Source organism: Stegodyphus dumicola, chromosome X2, assembly GCF_044657685.1.
Source record: "Stegodyphus dumicola isolate Sdum_Otavi_A_Nest chromosome X2, ASM4465768v1".
Lineage (NCBI taxonomy): Eukaryota > Metazoa > Arthropoda > Arachnida > Araneae > Eresidae > Stegodyphus > Stegodyphus dumicola.
Genome location: NC_140781.1, coordinates 171,941,720 through 171,954,874, shown reverse-complemented (window position 1 = coordinate 171,954,874; position 13,155 = coordinate 171,941,720).

The window sequence follows — 13,155 nt, the reverse complement described above, 5'->3', positions numbered from 1 at the left end:
TCTTCGCACAATTTACTTTGACAACAAGTAACTTGTACATGGGAACATGGCCGAGATGGTTTGTTTTTCTCCTAAGACGTCTGAAAATATTTTCGATATAAATATATCTCTTGATAATTGAAATCATTGCAACTCGTTTAAGTTTCATTCGAGTTTTATTCATTGGATTCCTCTTGATAGAGGAAATTATTCCTGACTTAATTTCCGAATCCACCAATTAAAACGATTTTTAAAAAAATATATCATCTCAAACGCATGAGCTGTTTCAATAACATTATATAAATGATCATTTTCCAACAGTCTTTCAGTGTACCGTAATTCACTACGAATACTGATTCTTTTTGAAGCTCCTTTCGTATTTCTTAGGATATGATTTACATCTTCTTACTGGATTATTAGCTACATGTCCTATTTTTCGGTATTTAGGATTGATTTTAGAGGCCGCCAATGACTTCGCTCAGTCACAAGAACAACTGCTCGAGGCAATTTGTATTTAATTGGATTATGTGAAGTAAATCTCAGCTGAAATCTAAATTCAGTCGCTCAGTATTCAGTCGACAAGATAATGCGTAAGTACCAGATTTTCAATAACTCTACAGTCTTTGGGGGAATAAGGCACAGGTCCCGCTTCTTCGTAATAAAAAAAAAAAATCTGCAGATTTCTCTTTCTGTATTGAAAAACATTCTCTGAAGATATCTACGCCGAATTAAGGTTGCTTTTTTGTCTAATTTTAAATTTTACATTTGCATGTTCTCTTCCAATGAGGAATGCATCCGCGTAGTTAGATTAACGGTCAAATAATTTCCAGAAAATATTTCCATCGATCAAATCATTTCCAGAAAAGTTATGAATCGTTCATAAATGAACTTTTTCATTACAGACATTACGAACTGTTCATAAACAAACTTTTCTATTTTCATAATGAATGTACTGTGCTGTTTATATGTTTCTAGTTTTTTTATATTAAATTAGTTAAATTCCATTGCTATTTTGAAGAATATTTTTTCTCATCGTTTAACGTTATCAAAATAACCATGAAAAATCATGATCACATAAATGGCACTTACTGTGACGGAATTCTAAGCACTACCACACTATTATAGTCACAATAATAGTCCATGATTCAAGGCAAGGTGAGTTTTATACTGATCAATAATTAATGCGTCTGAAGAGACAGAGAGCCCACCAGTGCCCGAGCAATAAAGTCGTTGAACACTGGTAGATCTGTCCGCGGTTTGAATCTCGGAGGCAGGCTGCATGGACGTTTTCTGAATTTTCCCATGTGTAACGTAAGCCAGTTTCCCTTAAAAAGTTTTCTCCCCTAAGGGGCCTCCCCTAAGACACACATCCCTCGAGTTAAATTTTAGTAACAAGAAAAAAATTTTCATCATATGGGCCAAATTTAAAAAAAAAATCTGAGATCATTCAGATTTTATATTACGCCCAAAGGGGCGTTTTTTTAACGCTTTGTGTGTTACCTTTATTTATTAAATATCATGTTCTTCGCCCTTACGCCATAAAATTCAATTTAAAAGCAATATCACAAAATATTTAAAAGAGCATATCTTCAGAATTTCCGATACACAGTCTCGCGCGCTAAAGATAAAAATGAGTTCCTCCCCCTTACAGTGTTACAATTGGAGTTTCTTAATCAAAAACTCATAAATGCTTTACAAAATATGAAATAGATAATAAAACAAATTCCAAATTTGGGCTTCCAGATGCCCATATTCGGGTGGACACGTACGTTATTCAAAATTTGATGGTACCGTTCTTTTATTACAATGCGAGAAACATACAGACATTAATGCATTTTCTTCATTTTTTAATTTCCTTAAATATAATACAGGGCTCTAATATTTGGTGGCAACAATTAAAAAAGTGATTCGCCGTTTATAGTGATTCAGCGCAAAATGCCAAAACGAAATTAATAACCCTTCTGGGTAAATTGCCCTATTGGGCTAAAAAAAAACTGTGTCATCTTCTGAACGTGAAATGTATTTTCCAAGAAGCATGCATTGTCTTCAACAATTTATTTTCCTTGAAACATTTATAAAATTATAGTTTATGAGAAATAGTTTACAAAATTGCCCAACCTAATCATGTTAACAGGAACCTTTAGAACTATTATAACTGTAATCTAAAATTTCAGTTTTCGGTGTTTTAAAATTCCTGCAATTTCTCAGATTTCATTCAGTATTTTTACTCATGCAATTGTATGCCCTACTTTTTTTAAAAAATAATGTATTTAATTTTTTACAGTTTTAATATTAGTGCTACTAATAAATTTGTGTTTATGATTTTTACGCAGATTTCCAAAACTAAATTTTCAGATACACTCCCCGACACTGAAAATGCAACACCAAGAAGGAGTGGCCGGGAAGTGATGGAACTCGACAAATAGTGAGAGACAGCAATGAACAATAAACGATCTTTATTTCGAAATGATACGCATAACGGCGATACACGAAGCAACACGTCTAGATATAGAGTCAATGAAACTACGGATGGTGTCCTGAAGTACGGCTCTTCATTCCCTCTCAAACCTTTGCCACAGTTCGACTTCTGAACGCGGCAATCGCAGGACCTTCAAATGGCGTCCAGTCACATCCCAAATGTGTTCGATTGGTAAGAGATCAGGAGAGAACGGTGGCCAGGGAAGCATCTGTACACCTTGCAGAGCACGTTGGCTGATGCGAGCAGCGTTATCCTGCTGATAAAGGGCAGTGGGCACTCACTGAAGGTAGGAGAATGTCACCGGCCGCAGCACATCATCCACGGATCGTTGGGCAGTTATAGTGCCTTTACTACGAAGTAGAGGTGACCTGGAATCGTACGCAGTTGCTCCCCATATAATGATGACGCGTTGTCGCGCGGTGAGCGTTCTATAATTGCTGCCGGATTGGACCTGTCTCTACATCGACGCCATACTCGCTCGCGGCGACTATATTTAGAGAAACAGAAACTTGACTCGTCTCAGAACACGACCCTCTGCCATTCGTCATCCACATCGCTCGAGCCCGGCACCATTTCAGACATTGGGGGTCTATGATGTGGGGTCAATGGCAGTCTTCTTAGCGGAAGCCACGAGTGCAGGTCACTAGCCATCAATGGACGGCAAAAAGTTCCGGTCAATATGGGAATATCCAAAGTGTCTTGAACATACTGCAGAATAGAGGCAGAAGTAGCTTGCGTGTGCGCCACCGCTTTTCGGCGGATGCATGGATCCACGCGTGCTGATGTCACTCTGGCTGCACCGGCACCCCTTGAACTCTCCACATTTCCTTGTTTTTAACCATTGTCACTATAGCCACAGCATTGCGGACACGTCCAGGTGTGTGTCAGCTAAGATTTGCCGCATGGACCAATTTGCCTTTCTCAGTCCGATCACCATGGCCCTCATAAAATCGCCTGGAACTGCCTCCGTTGACGACAGCCTGGTATTCTCTGCTATTACAAGCGTACTCTGAGTACAGAACAAATTTTCTACGATGATTTCCATTGCAGAAATAACGACACGAAAACTGAACATTCTGCAGGTTCCTTCCCTTATATCTTCAACGTGCGTTGGAGAGCTGCGCATTTCACATCATTCACATAACTCGGTGACGTACGTCTATCCTGAAATTTGCCTAATTTTTCGGGATACTTCTTGGTGCTGCATTTTCAATGTCGGGTAATTTAAAACGTGTTTACAGGACCCCATTTAATAGTAATTAAGAACCAAAAAATTAAAATGCTAAATAATTCAAAATTTTAATTGATTCCTTTTTAAATAACTTTATCAATTATAATGCATATGCAATGAAATCTGTAATATTAATCTTTTGTTAAATATTTGACTGTGATGAATCAAACATTCTCCTCTACATGAGTGATTGAAAGGAGCCTTGCGACCGACATGCAAACAGTTAGATTCATTTTGCACCCACTCCATGGTTAGCTCCATGGTTAGCTTACTAAGAATAACAGAAATAATAAAGACTCCATGGTCTTTATTATTTCTGTTATTCTTAGTAGTATCATTACTGACCTCAAATTTCCAAATACAAGTATGTTTCCATACTTCTTTCTCCTCGATAATGTGTATAACTCGGCAGACATATAGTTCATATGAATATTTCTAATACAATACAAATGTGAATTGACTGTGGTTGAACTTCTTGCTTCGCATAAGAGTTCCAGAATTTCTTATTAACTTCCATTAAATCAGACATTCAAATTTACAGCCGCGAATATTTTGCTGAAAATTTCATTCTGAATTTCAATCTAAATGTGTGTTTATTTATTTTGAAAATCAATTTCTCATGTTTCCAAAAATGTTGCCTGAGTAGATGAAGTACAGTTTTATTTATGATAAATAATTTATACGAAATATATGCAGAAAAAACGCAATTGTTTTTAAAACTGCGAAGAAAATTGTATTCCATCAGAATTTCATGCTTTTTGCCTGCGAATTTCAAAAATCCTAAAGTATCCAGAACCTGAATTCGAGTCCAGGCGAACGGCCTGGCTGCATAGGCGTTTTCGTTGTTTTCCTCATGTGTAACGTGTACACGAGCCAGTTTCGCTAATAAAGTATTCCACACGAGGGCGTCCTTCCCCTTAGGCAGATAGCCCTAGTGTACTTTGCCATAATCAATTAAACCAAAACCCGTAAGTATCCAGACAAAGACCTATTTTTTACTGTTTTGGATTAGACTAGACTGTTTTGGATTTTAGGTTTTATCTTCGCGTACTTCGTGTAGTATCTAATTCTCTAGCCTAAGCTCCTATTTCTTTTCGATTTTAGCACTGATCTTTGAAAACTGTAGAACAAGTTTTTTACGTGAGTCCAGAAAAATATTTTATTACTTCATGGCTAATACCAATCATGTTTATTAATTTTCTACATGAAGAGAAGTAATTTGAGGGTTAGGACACTAGATTTAAAACTAAAAATCTAATTTTTAAGGCCGATATAGGCTATTTAAAAGACAGTTCTATATCACTGAAAATGAATTTTTATGTTAGTCGAAATGTCCTGTCTTCTGATATAAGATGAGGATTTTCTTGCATTTATTTTTTAAACAGATTCTCATACCAATACTTTGCAGGTTTACCAGGAAAAGAATTGCTAGTTTTACATTAAATAAATGTGCTATGTATTTACTCAGGTGTTCTCCATACTATAGCTTTAGACCAAATTATTTATTGCAAGCAGCCAACGGTTGCTTAATAGCAAAAGACCGTATAAAAAGCTGAAAATAGTAGTCTATCTTTGGAATGGCTATATTGTATGTGTGCCTAAGGCCGAGATTTCATTAAGTACACATCATTTATCTCCTTTTCCCAAAGCAGGTGCTTTCTCTCTGCACTCACACACACACACACGCATATATATATATGTGTGTGCGTGTGTGTGTGTGTGTGTGTGTAAGTAGGTAGGAAAAATGGAATTTTAGAAAAATGCAAAGTAAAGCGAAGTTTTAAAAAAGGAATGCATTAAAAGTTTAAAATTTAAGAAAGGTCTTCAGAGGGAGGAAAGTTTTGTAAGAGTATTAATTGAATTACTATCTAATATGAATAAAAAATTTTTGCAAGTTTGAAACACATCTGGTTTTCTTGCAGAGTACGTGCAGGAAAATTGTTTAGAGAATCACGCCTACTAAATGGAGCACTCCAAACTCTAGGCTTCTAGCAATCGTCGAGGAATTCAGTGATTTCTCAAGTGAAAAATTTACAGTGTGGCATTCTCAACGTACACTTGCGACATTCGAAAAATGAAACATCTCTTCAGATAGTTACTTTTTCAATACTGCATACCAAGAGTTCAAATAAAATATGGAAGATCTGAAATCGCTAAATATCTGAAAAAAGTAATTTTATTAGAGATAAAAAGAATGTATACTTCCGAATGTGTAGCAAATGATAAAGTTATAAAATGGAATATAGTTAATAGCAGTATATATATATATATATATATATATATATATAATCTTAAATCCGTTTAGTGCGAATACAAGTTATTACTACTTGCGCAATTGCTGCAAAGTTAGTTAATAATAATTTATTTCCTAAACAGTATTGATTAATTGATTACATTATCTCCTAAGTTTAATTAAAGTAGAATTATTTTAAAAGTGTGAATCCATACTGGTAAGTTATATTTTGAAAGATGTTTTGAAGTAATTTGAAAGCAAAATGTTAATAATGTTTTAACGGGGACTGGCGTTAAATCATCATGAAGAATAAAATTTCAATTGTAAAAGGAAAAATTAAAACATGTAATCATTGTCATTGATCGGAAATTAGTTGACTTTTCAAGGGGAACAAACCAACTCCCGTTCAATGATCAATAATTGATAAAAATACGTAAATATGAAAGTGTTTCGTCTTTACTCGAGTTATAAGTTAAAGCCAAACCGGCAATTCTAGTCAGGCCAAATATTTCCGCGAATAGTTGTTACTCAAAGAACTTATTCTCATGAAGCATTTTAGTCAATTCAATTTGGAGTAAAATTCAATTACTGTAGAGAAATCCTGTAAAACTCGAGTAATCGTCCCCGACACTATCATCTTTATGTATTTGAGTACTATATTATTTGTAGAAATTAAACATTGGAAATTGTCATTATGCAATCGAAATCAAAGTAACGTTGAAATAAACATAGAAGATTATAAAAAAGATAAATAATGCAAACTTTGTAAAAACAAATCAAAGAGAACATAAAAATAATATAAAAATAAAATAGAAAATAATATAAATAAGATCAGTGAATGTACATGAAGATATAAAGGCCAGAAAGGTATTAAGTAACTTACATTCTTTCTAGTGGGGGAGTTGGCAATGTGTTCTCTTCGTGTCTGACTCAGAAGTGTAGGGTGTCCGAAAATTCTTAGCGGCAGTAGGGGCTTTGAATTATATCAGTCGGTAAGACTTGGGTGAAGAAATTTATGGTAGTGGGTGGGACTTGGAATTGTTGAGGGATGTATTTTGTGGAGTTCTTATCTGAGAGAGACTGTCTGTTAAGATTTTTTTGAAAATACTAGTGAATGGAAATTAATTAATTTCTGGCTAATTGTCGTGTCGCAATGATTAAGAATTTAAGAAAGGAAAAAGGAATTTTCACTGTCCAAGAGCTAATAGACAGACTAAAGGCATGAAATAGGCCCATTTTTTTAGTAACAGTATAGTAACAGTATATGTCTGAAGACAATTAGCTTTTTACAATATATACAATTGAGTAATTACACTATATACAAATCTTCCAACTGACAGTCATCCAACTTATACCGCCTTCTCAGGTTTAGGAACAAATTATCATATCCCTATCAGTTAAATGATTTAGAGTGAGTATTTAACGCCTGCTCTTTTAAGGCAATGGTTGATAAATTGAAAGGGAATTAGATTATTTTTGAGAATTTTGATAAGGATCAAAATTTCGCGTTGTAAATCTATTGTATCTGTGCATATAGTTTTAATTCGTTGTATTTGATTAATTATAGTATTGTTAATTACTTTTTTGGATATGTTGGAGTTCCAATTTATTAATTTGTTAGTATTGAAATTGAAGTTTCTTGTTTTGTCAAAAAGTAAAATTTTTTTGTAGTTAATGATTTGAAGATCTAGAAAGTCTATGCTATTTTGTAAATTATTAGTTTTATTAAGTGTAAGACAATTCGGATAAATCTCGGAGTGTTCAATTTTACCAAAATTATTAATTGTAATAAGGTCATCAATATATCTGTAGGTGTGTTTGTAGTAATTTAACTCTTGTGGTTGTAGATTTTTTTGGAAGTTAAATTCTTTGACAAATAAAAAGATATTACAGATCGAGGTGCTGGAATGTAAGCCCATTGGCAATCCTCTGACTTGTTTAAAAAGTTCATTTTGAAACTTGATGTAGTTATGAAAAAGTGTGCATTTTAGGTAGGTTTTCCATTTGTCAAGAGTCATGATATTGAGTATATTAGGGAAAAGTTTAGGTAGATCAAGTAGACGGGTATAGATTTCTTCTAGAGGAAGTGAGGTATATAAGTTTTCAAAATCATAGCAGTTAATGTTTTGGATGTTAATGGTTTGAATGGTATTAATGACAGGAGTGTTATTATGAATGATCCAGCAATAGTTATGATTAGTGTTACAATCATTGGAAATAAATTTACAGATTTTATTAAGTTGAATTGAAAAATAATAGTCTACATTTTTCTTGTAATTATTAGTTCCATTAGCTATAAATCTAAATTTTAATGGTGTTTTATGGAATTTGGGAATCGCATAAAGATTAGTAAATCTGTTGTAGTTTGCATTGAAAGTAATATTGAGTTTCTTATGAAAAGTTTTAATCCTGTTTATTATAGATGTTTCTGTAAGGTTGGCTAATTGATAAGTAGTTGTGTTGAGAAGTTCTTTATGAATAATTTCAGCGTAGAATTGTTTTCATATAATGCTAAAGTTATTAGTTGCTTTATCTATTTTTGTAATAGTAAAAAGCTGTTTTAATTTATTAATTTCTGATATATATATATATAATTTATTAATATAATTATATAATAATATATTTATTAATATAATAATTTATTGATATATTTAATTAATAAACATTTATTTTATTACTGGATTTTTCTGTCCAAGAATGTTTTTAATATTTGTAGAACGTTGAAAACTATTTAAAAACGTTCTTTAAAAAATTATTTTCAACTCTTAAGAATTTTTATCGCATGCAAATAAAATATTAGCTTTTTTATAGTTACATATTTATCTTATATACTATTCCTTACTTGATGCCAATGTTTAGATTACATAATTTCATTCAGAATATATAGGTAAATTACAGTATGCGTTTAAGGCTACTGTATTTTGTACATCATTTAATATTTGTATTTTTACAAGCAGTAAAATTAAATTGCAACGAATGAACATCCTGGAAATTTTTTTCTTCATCTCAGTAAAAAGTGTTTGATATTTGAGTTGAATAATTTTAGATAAATTCTTACTTCTTTTAGACTGGACGCAAAGTAGAAAATGCAAATATTACTTCTGTATGCATTCAAATACTTCTCTTGAAATGCTGCTGATCAGATTCTTTAAGACAAACCAGATGTAATCTTCTACAGAAATTGGACAATAGTATAAAAATTTCATATTATTTTTTAAATAGTACTGTCAATTTAAATTCTACTGTAAAACTAGTTGAAAGAAAAATCTGAGAAAAACAAACAAATACCATCATTAATCTTAAAATCAGAACAAGCAGTTTTTGACAAAATCATTGAGATTAAATTCGCATTGTCTCAGAAAAGCAATGAAAGTCATTAGAGAAGCACCAGAATATTATTTGCAGTTGATTACTAAATAATAACGCCTGGTAATATTTTATAGTTGATATTTTAAAATTCAGTGAAACGAGTTTTCTGGGCTATTAGAATTCTTTCATAAAACATTGCTAGTAAAATAGGCAGACAGCACTTGTGTGCCTTGCCATTTTCAAATAAATTAATTTAACTAATAAAAACTAAATTTTAAATTCATTTAATTATAAATCACTTTCAAGCAATCGTTTCTGAAAGATAAAAGCAACTGAAGCAATTAAAAGTGCCTTTGTGATATATTATTTCAATCACACGTGTATATATAATATAGTTTCTATAAACTCACATTATATTCTTTATAAAATATTTCAATTAGAATTAAATTAGAACTTGGATTGAAACTAAAAGTTTTATTTACCGCAATCAATTTGAAAACTTTTTAGTGCACTCTGGAGACTCAGTTCTGCTGGCCTTAAAAATACTCTCGTCCTGTCTAAAAGTTAAACGCACTAATGTGTGTATAAAGATTTTATTAGACTTAGAAATATTTAGATTACGTATTTCATTCAGACTTCAGTGTAAAAGTTTTATGAAGAAGTTGAAAGCATAATGTATCTGAATAACTTATAATTAATAGACAAATCTGCTTGTGAGAAAAATTAAAATACGACTCTTTAAAAGAACATATTTAAAATGTTTCTTTAAAAATTCGAAGGATAATGTCTTCAAAATATTGTTTCTGTTAAACTATTTACATTAATGTTTCCAAGTAATATTTTTTCTGATGAAAGAAAAGGAAACACAATTATGCTCCATATCCGTTCTCGTCCCGTATGTATAGCAGTTCAGCAATTTGGTAAAAAAAAGGTTTCTAAAAATGCAAAACACACTAATTGCTAACATAATTATTCATGCGCACGAATCTCTTTCCAAAAGTACTCCCAGCAGTTTATTCTAACTCAATTCAACCAACACCAAAGCTTCGATACTGTTGTAAAAATGCAGGATTTTGCATTAAAGTGACGCACATTTACATCAAATCGCAGTTTTCGTGAAAGCGTGAACACCTTTTTTGCAGTTCCGCCATTTTTCATAGTGCCCGCAGTTATATCCAAGTGAAGGGATTTTGCATAAGATGCCATGGTTTGTGTGATTTATTTCATTTCCTGCTAATCCGTTGGTTAAAAAAAAAAAAAAAAAAAATCAAACTTGCATAGCGAAGCTTCGGCATAAACATACTTGCAACTTTATGAACACAGCTTTTTCCAAGTTAAAAATTCTGCAGATGGCTTTATATAAGAGTGCCAGCATTTTTGTCCCAAACATCTTTATGAAATTTTTTCTTCTAGAACAGTGGCTTATTTGTATAAAGATGTCGACGTTTTATCATAGAACGTCGAAGGCATTCCTTACACTTTAAATACACTATCAGCGTTGCGTCATTTCTCATAAGCAACAACAGACGGAAAGTATGGCGTTGTTATAATTAGTCAGCCTACTCAGATCTATGCACAGCACGGTCTAGTTGATTGTACTTCGTTGAAGCTTGGAATATACCTCATATGAAATACGAAAAAAAAAAAAAAAAAAAATTGCGATCAAAATAATAGTTTCAATTTCTACCACTAGATGGCGATTTTCATGCAATGCAGAAAGGACGTTATGCAAATTAGAAACTCTTTAAAATAACAGTACTCAAAGTCGTACAAAAAGAGAAGGCTACACATATGCATAATGAAGACAATTCTATGCTACGCATCTGCAGCGTGGGCTTCAGCCTCAAAGGCAACTTCCACCAATTCCATATAATATAGAATAAGATTCTAAGAAGAATTTTAAATTCACATTACCTGAATAGAAACAAACTGATCCATGAAGACATGAAAATCCCCCCTATAGTGGAGCAATTAATAAACTTAATAAGCCATTCTTCAAAAGTGGACTTAGCTGTGATGCTGCAAATTTTTCAGTTCTTAGTTACCAAATAATTCCAGAAGATAATTTGATCAGACCATTTGCTACTCAGCGCTAAGAGATCACAACTTCGTAACCTACCTTTGATTGCCAACCTTTACTAGTTTTCTTGCGCGACGTGACTTTTGTCTACGCTTTAGATTGGCCCACATGCAATAAAGGAGACAATGGTATCCCTATTTTTACCTCATTTTCTAGACCGTTCTTGGAGTTTCACCTGCTAGCTCTTCAAAGTCGTGTCCTCGGTGACTCAATTTTCTTATCTAGCTTATTAAGGCTCCTTCTAGGGCCACATAAGCAACTTCATGATCAGTATCTTAAAATCATTCTTCATCTTACTTTTAGAGAAGAAAGATCGAGCTTTACTGATAAAGGTATTTTTGTCAAAACTGCAGAAATATTCGTAGTTTAGCTGCACTGCAATGTCGACGTGTGAAAACTTCATGAAAATGGTCGAAACAAAACTGTCGGAGAACGGTTTGAAAAAGATAATTACTAAATTTGAAGAGATGGGCTAGTTGGATGTGCCGCCAGAAAAAGGACGGAAACAGATTTCAAATGTAACTACGGAAGAAGCCAAATATTGGTTGACGAAGCGTTCTATTCCTGCTATGCTTCAACAAGAGCTTTTGGTATCTAACTAACTACTAAACACCAATTTATAAAAATAAAATCAAAATATATACATGTCATGATTTTAATTTGCGTAGATGAAAACATTGGAACTTTTAACAGCTTTCGATACTGCGTCATGGCTGAGAAGACAGTAGTGGCTAAAGACAGGACTGCGTGGAATGTATGATGACGCATCCAACACAACAGAGCTTGAAGAATCACAATCTGTTATTTTTTACGCACATATCAAATCATCCTTTTGCAGACAAGATATTTCTTAATCATAGTTGAATATAATAAGTTCCATGTACACGGGTTTTAAAGCATGACGTCATCTTAGGCAAATAAGCAGCAGCATCTTGTCAGCAGGAAAGCTTAGGCGAAAGAGAACGCAGCAACTCAGAGGATGAAGGGGGGAGTCAATAGTTTCAGTTCGAGTTAGAAGAAGTTTTGGTTTACAATTAATTTGATTCGACAAGAGGTATCTGCATTAAAACGTTACGTAACATAGAAAGATCTCGAATCCGGGAGAGCACCAAATCTAGAATGCTAATTTTCAGGTCGCCAATTATTTTTTAAAAAACAGCTATCATATTTTGTTATATCTTACATACATAATATTAGAATGACATCAACCTCTGCAATGAACGGAGCAAACTTTCGAAAGGGAAAGAAAAACGTTCTGTCTCTCTGTTGCAATCCTGAACAGCATTTTTACCGCGCATGCACTAGGAGCAGGAAACTAGGAAATCGAGGCACAAACGTCAGCGTTGAAAAAATGGGGGTAGGGGAGCTAAAACTCCACAAGCTCAAGCACCAAAAAAAGAGAAGGTTCCGTTTACGTAAATTCCATTTGCGATCAATTTTAAAGTTGTATTCATGCAAAACTCACATCAACGCATTGATGCTCTTGCCAGTTTGGGGCAAATGGCCATAGACAATACATGGCCTTGAAACATATTGTCCTAGACGGCATATTGACACTAACACTGCCAGAAACAACCACCGACCCTATGACTTGGTCAGTCTCACAGTGTTAAAATATTGTTTCGGCAGAAGCCATCCGTTATCTGCGAAACTCAGCCAAGGGTTAGGCCTGCAGCCAGACGGCAATCATATATATAAATTCTCAAAAATAATATTAAGAAAAAAATCAGAGTCTCGTATTATTAAATTATACGAAAGTTTCAAAGTAATGATCAGACTGGTACAGATTCTTTGCTGCAGCGGAGAAGGAAAGAAGCTGATTTTAAAATTCAAACATATTAAAG